The sequence below is a fragment of the Mirounga angustirostris genome, unplaced genomic scaffold (genome assembly GCF_029215605.1).
Source record: "Mirounga angustirostris isolate CCGP_5_RB_7025 unplaced genomic scaffold, mMirAng1.0.hap1 SCAF_4, whole genome shotgun sequence".
Lineage (NCBI taxonomy): Eukaryota > Metazoa > Chordata > Mammalia > Carnivora > Phocidae > Mirounga > Mirounga angustirostris.
The window spans coordinates 97,944,927-97,956,378 of NW_026991712.1; the positions used below are offsets into that span (position 1 = coordinate 97,944,927).

Below are 11,452 nucleotides of genomic sequence, written 5' to 3' on the forward strand. Positions count from 1 at the left end.
CTTTTATGAATCCCTTGAGTAATTTTTACAGAAATACCTATTTTTACTGTTTGTGTGTTTTTTACTTTTTATACTCTCACTAATGGTCTTTCCACCCAAAGACTCCCCTTTAAGATGCATTGTAGGGCTGATTTAGTGGCCATGAACTCTTGTAGTTTTGGTTTTTCTGAAAAACTCTTTATCTCTCCTATTCTGAATCAGAGCCTTGCTGGATAGAGTATTCGTGGCTGCAGATTTTTCCCTTTTAGCATTTTGAATATATAATGCCACTCCATTCTGGCCTGTAAATTTTCTGCTGAAAAATCAGCTAATAATCTTATGGAGTTTCCTTTGTATGTAGCTATCTTCTTTTCTCTTGCAACCTTCAAAATTCTTTTTTTATCACTTTTTTTTTTTTTGCCATTTTAATTACTATGTGTCTTGGTGTGGACCTCCTTGTGCTGAATTTGTTGGGGGGATCTCTGTGCCTCCTGAATCTTGATCTTTGTTTCCCTCCCCATATTTGGGACATTTTCAGCTGTTATTTTTTCAGATACATTTTCTGCCCCCCTTTCAATCTCTTTTCCTTCTGGGATCCCTATAACCCTAATGTTATTACACTCGATGGAGTCACTGAGTTCTCTAAATGTATTCTCATTGTGTAGTATTTGTCTCTCACTTTTTCAGCTGAATTGCTTTCTGTTGCTCTAACCTCCAGGCTACAGATGCATTCCTCTGCTTCCTGTAACCTACTATTTATTCCATGTATTGTATTTTTAATTTCATTTACTGAGTTCTTCACTTCTAATGTGTTATTTTTTATTTCTTCATCAAGGGTTTAACTGACGTCCTCCACCCTTTTCTGAAGTCCAGTGAGTATCTTCATGATCATTACTTTAAATTTTCTATCAGGCATACTACTTATATCTATTTTGCTTAGATCTCCTGCTGTGATTTTGTGCTGTTCTTTCATTTGGGACAAATTCTTCTGTCTCATCATTTTGTCTATGTCTTCTGCTCTTAAAAGTAGAGGTTTTATGAAGACGAGGTCCTGTAGTGCCCTGCAGTGCAGTGTCCCCTGTTTACCAGAGTCTGGCATTTCAGGGGAATCTCTTATATGTGATGCTTGCTCCTTGCTTCAGCAAAGGAGTCACGTTCCTTTCAGTCCAGGCTTCTGCACTGACTCTGCCTGTTGTGGGCTGTGCTTGCTGTCTGTGGTATTACTGAGATGCAGGCCAGCCAGCCCTGAGGGGGCATGATAGCAGGAGAGCTTGGTGGAAGAGCATTCATGTAAGCAAAATTTGCACAGAGCTGCAAGTCCTGCCAGATCCCCCAAAGAGCAGCTGCAGCCAGGGGCCCCACATGCATTAGTGGCAGAAGTTGGTGGTTCAGCACATGGCAGTGGTGGTGGCCAGGGGTACCACAGCGGTTGGGCATTGCATCTGTGCATGCAGAGGCTGGGTGCTGAGTGCAGCAGCTCCTGAAGGTGAAGAGTGGTTGGGTCAGGCATATACCACATTAAAAGATTTGCCTTGTGCCCAGGGCTGAGGCCAGCAGGCTTAGAGTGGGTGAACCCTCAGGAGAACTCATGGGTGAGGCACACTGCTAGCAGGTTAGGTAGCAAGTGTCTGTGCAGCACCACCTCTGGCAGGTGGCTCTGTGTTTATGCTGGGTGCAGGGGAAGAAAATGGTACCCGCCAGCTGTTTTGTTTCTGGAGAAGTTCCCCAACATGCTCTGAAATCCTTACAAGTATCTCTATCCCACTTGCCCCAGGCATTGTGCAAATTGTTGATTCTATGTTGCCTCTCCTCCAACTGTTGTCTCTTTAAGGGTAGGAACCCAGCTATCAATAGCCCTCCTGGCTTAACCAGTGCTGAGTCAGCAGCCTTTCAAAGCTCCAGGCTTCAAGACCCACTGGTTATATAAACAAAGAGTTTAGTCCCCTCTGGTTTTCAAGGCCAGACATTACAGGGATTAATTTTCCCTGTGCGGGCTGCTTGGTGCTTTTCCATCTCTGTGCCTACAGCTTCCTCCCTCCTGTTGGCAACTCCTGACGAATGTTTCTGCTCTTCCTAATCTCTCTGATACAGTTCCTTCTCAATATTTAGTTGTGGAGTGTTTTCTGCCAGTCTTCAGATTGCTGTCCCATTTTTTAACTCAGATGTGAGTGTTATCCATTTGTAAATATGGGATGGGATGAGCTTAAGGTCCTCCTACTCTGGCATCTTCCCAGCACCTGTCCTGCCCTTACCTGTTCTTTTTTTTTTTTTTAAGATTTTATTTATTTATTTGAGAGAGGCAGAGAGCTTGAGGGAGCACACACAAGCGGGGGTGGGGGGGCAGAGGGAGAGGGAGAAACAGACTCCCTGCTGAGCAGGGAGTCCAATGTGGGACTCAATCCTAGGACTCTGGGATCATGACCTGAGCCGAAGGGAAATGCTTAACAGACTGAGGCACCCAGGTGCCCCCTACCTGTTCTTTAAAAAAAAATTAATTCAGGTATAATTGGCAGAGAATATTACATTATTTTCAGGTGTACACAGAGTGATTTGATATTTGTATACATTGCAAAATGGTCACCACAATAAGTCTAGTTACCATCTTTCAATTTACAAAGTTAATACAATATTATTGACTATATTTCCCATGCTGTACACTACATCCTCATTACTTACTTATTTTGTAGCTGGAAGTTTGAACTTACTAACCTATCTACCCATTTGCCACTCCCCAAGCCCCGCCCCTCTAGCAACCATCAATCTGTTCTCTTTATCTATAATTCTGTGGTTTGTTTTGTTCATTTGTTTTAGTTTTTAAATTTCACATATAAGTGAAATCATGTGGCATTTGTCTTTCTCTGTCTGCTTTATGTCACTGATATGACTATAGCTACACCGGATTTTGTTTTATTTTCATTTGCATGGAATACCTATCTCCATCCCATCACTTTCAGTCTGTGTGTGTCCTCACTTCTGGAGTGAGCCTCTTATAGGCAGTATATATATGGATTTTATCCATCCAGCCACTCTACGTCTTTTAATTGGAGAGTTTAGTCTATTTACATTTAAAGGAATTATTGATGGTACGGGTTGGAGCCACCTCTGCCAGCAACATGTTCAAGGTAATTCAGAGGTCTGGGGGGCAATCAGCCTGAGTCTGCACACCTTCAAAGTCTATGCATCACCTGAGACAGACTCACCTCACAAAACTGTCATGAAAGTTAATGGGCTTTCACTCTATTCAATTCCTTTTTTAAAAAGATATTTTATTGGGGAGCCTGGGTGGCTCAGTCATTAAGTGTCTGCCTTCAGCTCAAGTCATGATCCCAGGGTCCTAGGATCGAGCCCCGCATTGGGCTCCCTGCTCAGCGGGAAGCCTGCTTCTCCCTCTCCCACTCTCCCTGCTTGTGTTCCCTTTCTCACTGTGTCTGTATCAAATAAATAAAATCTTTAAAAAAAATAAAAGATTTTTTATTTATTTTTGAGAGAGAGTGAGCAGAGGGAAGAGGCAGAGGGAGAGGGAGAAGCCGGCTTTCCACTGAGTAAGGAGCCTGATGCAGTACTCAATCCCAGGACCCTGGGATCATGACCTGAGGCAAAGGCAAACACTTAACTGACTGAGCCACCCAGGTGCCCTGAGCTACCCAGGCACCCTGAGCCATCCAGGCACCCCACTCTACTCCATTCCTGAAGGTCAATCTAAACATGGAGAAGAGCCAAGGACCCAATTTGAAGAAAGCATCTCACATCTCCAACATTACTGCAAGCCATATACAAATTGGTGTCAGGAAATGTACTTACAAACTAAGCACAAGATGCAGAGCTTAGTTCACTGGGGGTTAGATTGGTGTGATATTTCTAAAATACACCTCCTGGATTTTTTCCAAGACTTAGTGTCATTAGTTTTGCTGGCATTGTTGGACTTCTTTTGACTAGACATTCAAAAATAAAGAAGGTTGTGTATACACCTGGGTTCATGAGATTATCTGCCTCTTTATTATCCATAACAAGCCATAGTATTTGTCCAGTCAGTGGGGAGAAATTATATGACTGGGGTTTATGTCATAGTCATAGTCTAGTCATAGTCATAGTATAGTCATAGAAAATTTATGGAAGGAGAACTTTCAAAAGTGAGGAAATGTGCAAAATTCACCTGGAAATAAGTAGCATGCTCCATGCTCTGCCCATTTTAATCAGTTATGGGTAAACATGGTAACTCCATGTAGTAAATCAGTATTTCTACAGAAAAATGGCAAAGAAGTCAGTATTGAATGTAGTAAATTGACTTTCTTCTTCAGGAAAATCTATACTAGGCTTCTTTGTTATCTGGGTGATGTCATACTTCAAGTGGTCTAAGACTTCTGATACATGTTGATAAATTTTGACCTACACAAGGTTGTCTGCATTAGATTTTCACTAATAATATATGAGAGCTTTGTTATCATATCTCAGATAATATTATTATTAAATTCTCATTTAAGTAGAAAATATATGTTACAGTTTAACTGGTCTGCACTTAAAAATTAATAATAAAGATGAGTAGAGTTAAGATGGTGGATTAGGGGCGCCTGGGTGGCTCAGTTGTTAAGCGTCTGCCTTCAGCTCAGGTCATGATCCCAGGGTCCTGGGATCGAGCCCTGCATCTGGCTCCTGCTCTGCGGGAAGCCTGCTTCTCCCTCTCTCACTCCCCCTGCTTGTATTCCCTCTCTCGCTGTGTCTCTCTCTGTCAAATAAATAAAAAATCTTTTTTTTAAAAAAAAGATGGTGGATTAGTAGGGGAACCCTATGCTTGCCTCATCTTATGAATACATCTAGACAAATATCAAATCAATCTGAGGACTGAGAGAACAAACTGCACAAATAGAGGAAGAAAAGAGGCCACATCATGGAAAGTAAGAGGTGCAGAGATGTGATGTTGGGGGAGAAAAGAATTGCAGTGCTGTGTGGAGGGGAGGGAGCCTTATCATAGAGGAGAGAAGGGGAGAGAGAAGAGCATTCAGGGTATTGCACAAGAAAAACATTTCCCCAAAATCATTGACTGGGAAAACAAGAGGGGCTGATTATCACAAATTTTTATATGCAGTGGAGCTCAAAGTCTGAAGTTATAGAAGTCTGCACCATTACTGGGGTGGAGCCTGGCAGGCATAGCGGTATTCCTGTGGAGAACAAGAGTAGAAGCGCAGAAGAGGACAGTGCAGTCTGATCCCCTGGGCCACACTAGGAGAGATAGTTCTCCTTCTTAGAGTGCATTTGGGAGAGGTGGCAATGCCTCTCATGGTAGAAAAGGGCCAGCGGACACCATTGAGCTGCCCTGTTCATTAGCATGGGCACGGAGGCACCTGCTGAGGGCAGTTAACCTGGACACTGGCTTTTTGCTGCACATTACCATAAACTCCAAGTCCCTGCTCATTCATGTGACTACCCTTCTGGGACAAACTGGCAGCAGCCACAGTGCAGTGAGCCCAAGAGGATCAGTGCGGATCTGTGCCAAACCAGTCCCCTAAAATTGGGAGTTTTGAAACCCAGCTGGTACACCTGAAATAAAAGACAGGAGTACTGCACCCTGGGTGGTCAGTTGACTCAGACACAGACAGGGTGAAGGCAGGAATCTGAGGAACCCTGGGACACAGGAGGGGAGATTGTTTGCTTTTCTTTGAAGGCTTCCTGAACAGCAGTGTGCATGAACTCCCTTCTCCAGGAAGAGAGAGTAAACTGATGCCATTCTTATCCCCCCACCCATCAGAACGAGCAGACTTCAGTGACCAGCACAGCACCCACAGTAGAGGCTTGAGCCACTTACACCAAGCCCTGCCCTGCCCCTGCACTCTGCAGGTGCTTTTTAAACTAGGGCAAGTGTGCCTGAGAGGGAGTGCAGCAGCAGGCTCTTCCCCCAGAAGACCAACACAAACCACATGCACCACCAAGACTACTGACCATAGAGAGCTGCAAAACTTGAACTCTAGTGGAAATTGGATGTAACCTCTTTCAACAAGGAGACCAAAACATACCCATTTAACACTGCACAGTGGAACGGGTCCAAATACTCCCCAATGTAGGCAAGGATAAACTCTGCAGAGGACTGACCTGAGGGAAAGAGCAGCTGAAAAACAACAGAAGAGTTGTTTCTGTACACAGCATACACCAGAAACACTTCCTGAAGTGCTAGACTGTGGTAGTATATGACCTCTTCTTAATATAGCCATTACTCTCAGGAATAGGAAACATAACAGGCTTTTTGAACACACGGAAGACAAAGACCTGGGCAAAATGACAAGACAGAGGAATTCATCCCAAAAGAAAGAACAAGAAAAAGTTATGGTCAGGGATCTAATTGAAAGAGATATAAGTAATATGCCAGAACCAGAATTTAAAACAATCATAAGAACACTAGCTGGGCTAGAGAAAAGCACAGAAGATACCAGGGAATCACTTAGTACAGAGATAAACGACTTGAAAACTAGTCAGGCTGAAATAAAAAATGCTATAATGGAGATGCAAAAACAATTGGATGTGATGACCACAAGGACGGAAGCAGCAGAGGAATAAATAAGTGATACAGAAGATTAGATTATGGTAAATAATGAAGTGGAAAAGAAAAGGGAAAGAAAAATATTGGATCACAAATGTAGACTTAGGGAATTCAGTGACTCCATGAAGTGTAATAACATTCATATCATAGGAGTCCCAGAAGAACAAAAGAGGGAAAAAAAGGCAGAAGGTTTATTTGAGCAAATTATAGCTGAAAACTTCACTAATCTGGGGAAGAAAACAAACATCCAAATCCTGGAGGCACAGAGAACTCCCATCAAAATCAAAAGCAGGCTTGGGGCCCCTGGGTGGCTCAGTGGGTTAGCATTCAACTCTTGATTTCAGCTCAGGTCATAATCTCAGGGTCATGAGATTGAGCCCCTCATCAGGCTCTGTGCTCAGTGGAGTCTGCTTCTCTCTCTCTGCCCCTCCCACTGTTCTCTTTCTCTGTCAAAATAAATAATCTTTAGAAAGAAAAAAAATCAAAAGCAGGTCAACACCAAAACATATCCACATTGTAGTACAATTTGCAATATACAGAGATAAAACATCCTGAGAGCAGCAAGGGAAAAGAAATCCTTAACTTACAAGGAAGACCCATAAGGCTAGCTGCAGACTTAGCAACAGGAACTTGGCAGGCCAGAAGGGAGTGGCATGATATATTCAACATGCTGAATGGGAAAAATCTGCAGTCAAGAATACTCTCTCCAGCAAGGCTGTCATTCAGAATAGAAGGAGAGATAAAGAGTTTCCCAACAAACAAAAACTAAAGGAGTTTGTGACCACTAAGCCAACCCTGCAAGAAATATTAAAGGGGACTCTTTGAGTGGGAAAGGAAGACCAAAAACAACAAAGACTAGAAAGGAAAAAGAAAACGTCCAGAAACAATGACTGTCAATAATCTATCAATTATCTATCAATAATCACTCTGAATGTAAATAGACTAAATGCTCTAATCAATAGACAAGGGTGTTAGAATGGATTCCCATCTATATGCTGCCTACAAGAGACTCATGTTAAACTTAAAGACACCAGCAGATTGAAAGTGAAGGAATGGAGAACAATTTATCATGCTAATGGACATCAAAAGAAAGCTGGGCTAGCCATCCTTATATCAGACAAAATAGATTTTAAACCAAACACTGTAGTGAGATGAATATGCACTATATCATAATAAAAGGGACTCTCCAACAAGAAGATCTAACAATTATAAATACGCCTCCAGCATGGGAGTACCCAAATATATAAACCAATTAATAGCAAACATAAACTTATTTATAATAATATATAATAGTAGGGAAATTTAACAGCCCACTCACAACAATGGACAGATCATTAAACAGAAAATCAACAAGGAAACAATGGCTGTGAATGACATACGGGACAATATGGACTTAACAGATATATTCAGAACATTTCATCCTAAAGCAGCAGAAAACACATTCTTTTCAAGTAGCCATAGAACATTCTCCAGAACAGATCACATACTAGGTCACAAATCAGGCTTCAACCAGTACCAAAGGATTGAGATCATACTATGCATATTTTCAGACCACAATGTTATGAAACCTGAAACCAACCACAAGTAGAAATTTGAAAAGACCACAAATATATGGAAGTTAAAGAACATCCTACTAAAGAATGAATGGGTTAACCAGGAAATTAAAGAAGAAATAAAGAAATACATGGAAACAAATGAAAATGAAAACACGACAGTCCAAAACTTTAGAAATGCAGCAAAAGCAGTCATAAGAAGGAAGTATATAGCAATACAGGCCTTCCTCAAGAAGGAAGAAAAATCTCAAATACATAACCTAACCTTACACCTAAAAGAGCTAGAAAAGGAACAGCAGATAAAGCCTAAAGCCAACAGCAGAAGGGAAATAATAAAGATTAGAGCAGAAATAAATAATACAGAAACAAACAACAACAACAAAAATCAGTAGAAAAATTCAGTGAACCTAGGAACCTTTGAAACAAAGAATAACAAAAAAAAGTAGAAAAATTCAGTGAACCTTTGAAATAACTAATAAAATTGATAAACCCTTCACCAGACTAACAAAAAGAAAAGAGAAAGGACTAAAATAAATAAAATTATGAGTAAAGGGGAGAGATCACAACCAACACTGCAGAAATACAAACAACTATAAAAGAATATAATGAAAAATTATATGCCAAAAAACTGGGTAATCTGGAAGAAATGGATAAATTCCTAGAAACATACAAACTACCAAAACTGAAACAGGAAGAAATAGAAAATTTGAACAGGCCCATTAGAAATTGAATGAATAATCAAAAATCTTCCAACAAACAAAAGCCCAGGGCTGGAGGGCTTGCTAGGAGAATTCTATCAGACATTTAAAGAAGAGTTGGTACCTATTCTTTTCAAGCTGTTCAAAAAAAGAAAGAAAAGAAAGAAAGAAGATAGAAAGAAAGAAAGAAAGAAAGAAAGAAAGAAAGAAAGAAAGAAAGAAAGAAAGAAAGAAAGAAAGAAAGAGAGAAAAAGAAAAGAAAGAAAGAAAAGGAAGGAAAACTACCAAACTTATTGTACAAAGCCAGCATTACCTTGATTCCAAAATCAGACAAAGACCCCATTAAAAAGGAGAATTGCAGGCCAATATCCCTGATGAAGATGGATGCAAAAATCCTCAACAAGATATTAGCAAGTCAAATCCAACAGTACATTAAAAGAATTATTCACCACTATCAAGTGGAATTTATTCCTGGGCTGCAGGGGTGGTGGTTCAACATCTGAAAATCAATCAACATGATACACCTCATCAATAAAAGAAAGGATAAGGACCATATGATCCTCTCAATAGATGCAGAAGAAGCATTTGACAAAATACAGCATCCATTCTTGATAAAAAATAAAATCCTCAACAAAGTAGGTGTAGAGGGAACACACCTCAACATCATAAAAGCTATATATGAAAGACCCACAGCTAATATCATCCTCAATGGGGAAAACTGAGAGCTTTTCCTCTATGGTCAGGAATAAGACAGGGATGTCTACTCTCACCATTATTATTAAACATAGTACTGGAAGTCTTAGCCTTAGCAATCAATAACAAAAAATAAAAGGTGTCCCAATCAGCAAGGAAGAAGTAAAATTTTCACTGTTTGCAGATGACATGATACTCTATAGAAAATCCAAAATACTCCACCAAAAAGTTGCTAGAACTGATGCATGAATTCAGCAACGTCACAGGATATAAAATCAATGTACAGAAATCTGTTACTTTCTATACACTAATAATGAAGCAGCAGAAAAAGAAATCAATGAATGGATCCCATTTACAATTGCACCCAAACCCATAAGATACCTTGGAATAAACTTTACCAAAGACATAAAAGGTCTGGACTCTGAAAACTATAGAACACTTATGAAAGAAATTAAAGATGACAGAAAGAAATGGAAAAAAACCCTGTGCTCACGAATTGGAAGAACAAATATTGTTACAATGTCTATACTACGCAAAGCACTCTACACTTAATACAATCCCTACCAAAATACTACCAGTATTTTTTACAGAATTAGAACAAATAATCCTAAAATTTGTATGGAACCACAAAAGACCCCAAATAGCCAAAGCAATCTTGCAAAGGAAAAGTAAAGCTGGAGGCATCACAATTCTGGACTTCAAGTTATATTATAAAGCTGTGGTGATCAAGACAGTATGGTACTGGCACAAAAATAGACACATGGATCAATGGAACAGAATAGAAAACCCAGAAATGCACCCACAATTGTATGGTCAACTAATCTTCAACAAAGCAGGAAAGAATATCCAATGGAAAAAAGACAGTCTCTTCAACAAGTGGTGTTGGAAAACTGGACAACAACATGGAAAAGAATGAAACTGGATGACTTTTTTTACACCATACACAAAAATAAATTCAAAATGGATGAAAGACCTCAATGTGAGACAGGAAACCATCAAAATTCTAGAGAACACAGGCAGCAACCTCTTTGACATCCAGCTGTAGCAGCTTCTTACTAGGCATGTCTCTGGAGGCAAGGGAAATGAAAGAAAAAATGAATTCTTGGGACTTCATCAAGATAAAAAGCTTCTGCACAGCAAAGGAAACAATCAATAAAATAAAAGGCAGCCTTTGGAATAGGAAAAGATATTTGCAAATGGAAAAAGATATCTGATAAAAGGTTAGTATCATCAAACTCAACAACTAAAAAACAAATAATCCAGTCAAGAAATGGGCATAGGACATGAATAGACATTTTTCCAAAGAAGACATCCAGATGGCTAACAAACACATGAGAAGATATTCAATATCACTCATCATCAGGGAAATACAACTCAAAACCATGATGAGATACCACCTCACACCTGTCAGAATGGCTAAAATGAACAACACAGGAAACAACAGATGTTGGCAAGGATGAGGAGAAAGGAGAACCCTGTTGCACTGTTGGTGGGAATGCAAACTGGTGCAGCCACTCTGGAAAACAATATAGAGATTTCTCAAAAAGTTAAAAATAGCACTACCCTACAATCCAGCAATTGCACTTCTCAGTATTTACTCAAAGGTTACAAAAATACTGATTTGAAGGACGACATGCTCCCCAATGTTTATAGCAGCATAGTAGCATTATCTATAATAGCCAAATAATGGAAAGAGCCCAAATGTCCGTTGACTGATGAATGGATAAAGAAGATGTGTGTGTGTGTACATTTATATATACTCAATCTTTTTACTCCTTATACTTCCCTACTTTGTTATTTTTTTATTTTTACATTTTTACGTTTTTATTTAAATTCCACTTAGTTACCATACATGCAATATTAGTGTCAGGTGTACAAAATAGTGATTCAACACTTACATATGACACTCGGTGCTCACCACAAGTGCACTCCTTAATCCCCATCACTTATTTAACCTATCCCCCCACCTACCTCCCCTCCAGTAACCATCAGTTTATTCT

General features: G+C 39.9%; 1 pseudogene; it reads left to right on the forward strand.

Moving 5' to 3' along the window:
• The first annotated feature begins 3,092 nt into the window (after window positions 1-3,092).
• On the forward strand, window positions 3,093-4,146 carry LOC123858274 (MICOS complex subunit MIC26-like; annotated as a pseudogene).
• Window positions 4,147-11,452: the final 7,306 nt, after the last annotated feature.